Source organism: Rhinopithecus bieti, unplaced genomic scaffold, assembly GCF_001698545.2.
Source record: "Rhinopithecus bieti isolate Rb0 unplaced genomic scaffold, ASM169854v2 scaffold_7888, whole genome shotgun sequence".
Lineage (NCBI taxonomy): Eukaryota > Metazoa > Chordata > Mammalia > Primates > Cercopithecidae > Rhinopithecus > Rhinopithecus bieti.
In genome coordinates, this window is record NW_016805944.1 from 1,854,120 (window position 1) to 1,860,302 (window position 6,183).

General features: G+C 48.3%; 1 protein-coding gene across 3 annotated transcripts in view; it reads right to left on the bottom strand.

Moving 5' to 3' along the window:
- Nucleotides 1-3,557: 3,557 nt before the first annotated feature.
- BLOC1S3 (biogenesis of lysosomal organelles complex 1 subunit 3) overlaps nucleotides 3,558-6,183 on the bottom strand; it is a 30,677-nt gene continuing 28,051 nt past the window's right edge. For all 3 annotated transcript variants that reach the window (XR_001886063.1, XR_001886062.1, XR_001886061.1), the window contains one exon: nucleotides 3,558-4,465. The gene's annotated coding sequence lies outside the window, so the exon portion shown is untranslated. The remainder of the gene's footprint in view (nucleotides 4,466-6,183) is intronic.

Consider the following 6,183-nt stretch of genomic DNA (forward strand, 5'->3'; position numbering starts at 1 on the left):
AAAAAAAAAAAAAAAGAATGTGGAAAAAGAGAACAATAACCAAATGAATCAAGAAAAAGCATGAAAATAATATATATATAGAGAGAGAGACAGAGTTTCACTCGTTGCCCAGGCTGGAGTGCAATGGCGCGATCTCGGCTCACCACAACCTCCCCCTCCTGGGTTCAAGCGATTCTCCTGCCTCAGCCTCCTGAGTAGCTGGGATTATAGGCATGCACCACCACACCCAGCTAATTTTGTATTTTTAGTAGAGACGGGGTATCTCCATGTTGGTCAGGCTGGTCGCGAACTCCCAACCTCAGTTGATCTGCCCTCCTCAGCCTCCCAGTGTGCTGGGATTACAGGCGTGAGCCACTGTGCCCAGCCAACAGATTTTTTTATTTTTTATTTATTTTTTATTTTTTGAGACATAATTTCACTCTTGTAGCCCAAGCTGGAGTGCAATGACGAGATGTTGACTCACTGCAACCTCTACCTCCCAGGTTCAAGCGATTGTCCTGCCTCAGCCTCCCGAATAGCTGGAATTACAGGCATGTGCCACCATGCCTGGCTAATTTTTTGTATTTTATTTTATTTATTTTTTTTACTAGATACGGGGTTTAACCCTATAGGTCAGGTTGGTCTCGAACTCTTGACTTCAGGTGATCCACCTGCCTCAGCCTTCCAAAGTGCTGGAATTACAGGCATGAGTCATTGTGCCTGGCCCCTAATTTTTATGTTTGTAGAGACGGTGTCTTGGTATGTTGCCCAAGCTGGTCTCAAACTCCTGGCCTCAAGTGATTACCCTGCCTCTTTTCTCCATGATAACCACTCTTGATAGGTGGAGAATGACCTTGTGGTTTTCATTTGCATTTTTCTAAGGACTAATGATGTTGAGCAGCTTTTTATGTACTTGTTTTCATCTGCATATCTTCGTTAGTGAAGTGTTTATTCAAATCATTTGCCCTTTTAAAATAATTGGGTTGTTTGTTTTCTAGCTATTTACTTTTAAGAGTTCTTAAAATATTTGGATACTAATTGTTTATCAAGTATGCAATTTGCAAATATTTTTCTCCCACTGTTTGGCTTATCTTTTCATTCTCTTAATAATGTTTGTTGAAGAGCAAAAGTTTTTTTTTTTTTTTTTTTTTTTTGAGACGGAGTCTTGCTCTGTCGCCCAGGCTGGAGTGCAGTGGCCAGATCTCAGCTCACTGCAAGCTCCGCCTCCCGGGTTCACGCCATTCTCCTGCCTCAGCCTCCCGAGTAGCTGGGACTACAGGCGCCGCCACCTCGCCCGGCTACTTTTTTGTATTTTTAGTAGAGACGGGGTTTCACCGTGTTAGCCAGGATGGTCTCGATCTCCTGACCTCGTGATCCGCCCGTCTCGGCCTCCCAAAATGCTGGGATTACAGGCTTGAGCCACCGCGCCCGGCAGCAAAAGTTTTTAATTTTGTTTTTTTTTTTGAGACGGAATCTTGCTCTGTCGCCCAGGCTGGAGTGCAGTGGCCGGATCTCAGCTCACTGCAAGCTCCGCCTCCCGGGTTTACGCCATTCTCCTGCCTCAGCCTCCCGAGTAGCTGGGACTACAGGCGCCAGCCACCTCGCCCGGCTAGCTTTTTGTATTTTTTAGTAGAGACGGGGTTTCACCGTGTTAGCCAGGATGGTCTCAAACTCCTGACCTCGTGATCCGCCCGTCTCGGCCTCCCAAAGTGCTGGGATTACAGGCTTGAGCCACTGCGCCCGGCCAAGTTTTTAATTTTGATGGAGTCTAATTTATCAAGGTTTTCTCTTATGATCATGCTTGTACATAATGAACTTTTGTATATAATGAACTTTTGCATCATCTAGGGTCACAAAGATTTTCTCCTATGTTTCCTTCTAGAAATGTTATAGTTTTAAGTTTTGCATTTAGTGATGTGGTCCATTTTGAGTTAACTTTTGTATAGAACATCTATTTAAAGTGCATTTCGGCTGGGCGCGGTGGCTCACGCCTGTAATCCTTGCACTTTGGGAGGCTGAGGTGGGTGGATCACAAGGTCAGGCGTTCAAGACCAGCTTGGCCAACATAGTGAAACCTTATCTCTACTAAAAATACAAAAAATTATCTGGGTGTGGTGGTGGGCGCCTGTAATCCCAGCTACTTGGAAGGCTAAGGCAGGAGAATCGCTTGAACCCAGGAGGTGGAGGTTGCAGTGAGCCGAGATCACGCCACTGCACTCCAGCCTGGGCAACAGTGCGAGACTCCGTCTCACAAAAAAATAAAAAAAATAAAAAATTATTGTGGGCAGCATAGAGTGGGGTCATGCTTTTTCATTCAGTCTGAAATCTCTGTCTTATAATTGGGTGTTTATATAATTTAGAGTCAATGCAATTATTAGTATGGTTAGATATAAATTTATTGTTTTCGGCCAGGCATGGCAGCTCAGTCCTGTAATCCTAGCACTTTGGGAGGCCAAGGCGGGTGGATTACATGAGGTCAGGAGTTCAAGACCAGCCTAGCAAACATGGAGAAACTCTGTCTCTACTAAAAATGCAAAAATTTCACCGGGCGTGGTGATGCATGCCTGTAATCCCAACTACTCGGGAGGCTGAGGCACGAGAATCGCTTGAACCCAGGAGGCAGAGGTTGCAGTGAACCAAGAGTGCACCATTGCACTCCAGCCTGGACAACAAGAGCAAAACTCCAAAAAAAAAAAAAAAGGGAAAACAAAAATCAGCTGGGTGTGGTGGCGGGCGCCTGTAATCCCAGCTAGTTGGGAGGCTGAGGCAGGAGAATTCCTTGAACCAGGGAGGCAGAGATTGCAATGAGCCAAGATCCCGCCACTGCACTCCAGCCTGGGCGACACAGTGAGACTCTATCTCAAAAAAAAAAAAAAGGAATCAGCTGGTTCAGCTGGTTAAACCCTAAATTAACCCATTGAACCATGAGAGGTAATATTAGACTGCTATTTTAAGCCAATGAGCTTTTGGGGTGGTTTGAGCTTTTGGCATGGGACTGCTATTTTAAGCCAATGGGCTTTTGGGGTGAGGTGCCATCCCTCCCACATCTCCTGGCAGCAGTCAGATGGCAAGGAGAGAGAATCTGTGCATTTGGGGTAGGGAGAGCTCAGTGACTGACTGGAGCTTTGCATTGGATCTCAGTGCTGTTCTATTACAGTGGAAAGCAACATGGGGCAGAAATCAGACACCACCCACAGAGAGAGCATTTAAATAAGCATTAGACAGAGAAAAATCCATTCTAGCGGTGGGAACCTGAGTTCCGGCGTGCCTAGCCACTGTGGGCCAAAGTGCTCTGGGACCCTAAATAAACTTGAGGCCAGGTGCGGTGGCTCATGCCTGTAATCCCAGCACTTTGGGAGACTGAGGTGGGTGGATCACAAGGTCAGAAGTTCGAGACCAGCCTGACCAACATGGTGAAACCCCATCTCTACTAAAAATACAAAAGTTAGCCGGGCGTGGTGGTGCACGCCTGTAATCCCAGCTACTCAGGGGGCTGAGGCAAGAGAATCGCTTGAACCCAGGAGGCAGAGGTTGCAGTGAGCCAAGAGCATGCCACTGTACTCCGGCCTGGACAACAGCAAAACTCCATAAATAAATAAATAAATAAATAAATAAATAAATAAATAAATAAGAAAGGCAATCAGGTCACAAAAACTGCGATTCCTGGGCAAGTCCTGGTGCCTTGTTGGGCTCAGAACAAGTGGACCTGGAGGACATGAGGTCCAGTGAGACACTGGCTGAGGAGCCAAGGGAGTGCTTGAGCCCCCAAGCCCCAAACCCCAGGCAGTATAGCTTACAGTTCCAGGAGAGACTCCTTCTTTCTGCTTGAGGCAAGGAGAGGGAAAAGTCAAGAGGTCTTTGTTTTGCAACTTGGATACCAGCTCAGCCACAGGACGATAGGGCATCAGGCAGAGTCCTGAGGCCCCCATTCCAGGCCCTAAATCCTGGATGACATTTCTAGACACACCCTGGGCCAGAAGGGAAGCCACTGTCTTGAAAGGAAGGACTCAGTCCTGGCAGGATTCATTACTTGCTGACTAAAGATCTCTTGGGCCTTGAATAAACATCAGTGGTTTGCCAGACAGTACTCGCTTCAGGCCTTGGGTTAGACCCAGGACCGTGCTGATTTCAGGCATGACCCAGCGCATTCCCAGCTGCGGTGGCCCTGGGGAAAGACTCCTGCTTGAGGAAAGGAGAGGAAAGAGTAAAGGAGACTTTGTCTTGCATCTTGGGCACCAGCTTGGCCACAGTGGGGTAGAGCACCAAGTGACTGCTGGCATCCCCAATCGAGGTCTTGGCTCTTGGACAGCATTCCTGGATCTGCTCTGGGCCAGAGGGGATCCCTCTTCCCTGAAGAAAAAGACCCAGGCCTGGCAGCATTCACCACAAGCTGACTGAAGCTGGCTTGGGCCTTGAGTGAACATCAGTAGTAGCGAGGCAGTACCCGCCATGGGCCTGGAGCAGTGGTGGCCACAGAGAGAGACTCCTGTGTGAGGAAAGGTGATGGAAGAACAGTGTATTAGTCCGTTTTCACGCTGCTGATAAAGACATACCTGAGACTGGGTAATTTATAAACAAAAAGAGGCTCAATGAACTCCCAGTTCCACGTGGCTGGGGAGGCCTCACAATCATGGCAGAAGTTGAAAGGCATGTCTTACACGGTGGCAGGCAAGACAGAATGAGAACCAAGTCAAAGGGGTTTTCCCTTATAAAGCCATCAGATCTCATGAGGTTTATTCACTACCACAAAAACAGTATGGGGAAACTGCCCCATGATTCAAGTATCTCCCACCGGGTCCCTCCCATAACATGGGGGAATTATGGGAGCGACAGTGCAAGATGCGATTTGGGTGGGGACACAGCCAAGCCATATCGAGTGGGAAAGACTTTTTCTCGTAGCTTGGGTGCCAGCTCAGCCACAGAATAGAGCACCAGGTAGATTCCTAAGGTTTCTGTCTCCGTGCCCTGGTTCCCATATGGCATTTCTGGACATGCCCTGGGCCAAGAGGGAACTCACCACCCTGAAGGGAAGGACACAAGCCTGGCTGGCTTCACCACCTGCTGGCCGAAGAGTCCTTGGGCCTTGTATGAACATTGGCGGAAGCCAGGTAGTGGTTGCCACGGGCCCTGGGTGAGACCCAGTGGTGTGTTGGCTTTGGGTCTGACCCAGTGCAGTCCCAGTGGTGGTGGCCACAAGGGTACTTGTGTCTCCCCTCCAGCAGCTCCAGGCAGCTCCGTACAGAGAGACAGACTGTGTTTGTTTGGAGAAAGTAAGGGAAGAGAAGAGTTTCTGCCTGGTAATTTAGGGAATTCTCCTGAATCTCACCCAAGACCACCCAGACAGTACCTCTAAGATTCCTTTTTTTTTTTTGAGATAGGGTCTTACTCTGTCACCCAGGCTGGAATGCAGTGCTGCAGTCTCCACTCACTGCAACCTCCACCTCCCATGCACAAGTGATTCTCCCGACAGCCTCCCAAATAGCTGGGACTACAGGTGCCCGCCCCTACGTCCGGCGAATGTTTGTATTTTTTGGTAGAGATGGGGTTTCACCATGTTGGCCAGGCTGGTCTCAAACTCCCGACCTCAGATAATTCGCCTGCCGCGGCTGCCCAAAGTGCTGGGATTACAGGCATGAGCCACTGTGCCTGGTCAGTACCTCTTAAGATTCTGCAAGAATCACAGCGTTACTGAGCCTGGGGTGCCCCCTAATGCAGATACAGCTGCAGTGACCAAAAGTTTAGATCACAACACTCTATTTCCTTTAAATACCTGGAAAGCCTTCTCAAGAAGGATGGGTTCAAATGAGCCCAGACTACAAAGACTACAGTAAACACTGAACTCGAACACCCACAAGCATTGACACCACGCAGGAAAACATGACCACACCAAGTGAGCTAAACAAGCCTCCAGTGACCAACCCCACTGTGACAGAGCTATGTGACCTTTCAGACGGAGAATTCAAAACAGCTGTTTTGAGGAAGCTCAGTGAAATTCAAGATAGCACAGAGAAGGGATTCAGAATCCTATTGGATAAATTAACCAAAGAGATTGAAGTAATTTTAAGGCCAGGCGCGGTGGCTCAAGCCTGTAATCCCAGCACTTTGGGCGGCCGAGACGGGCAGATCACGAGGTCAGGAGATCGAGACCATCCTGGCTAACACGGTGAAACCACGTCTCTACTAAAAAAAATACAAAAAACTAGC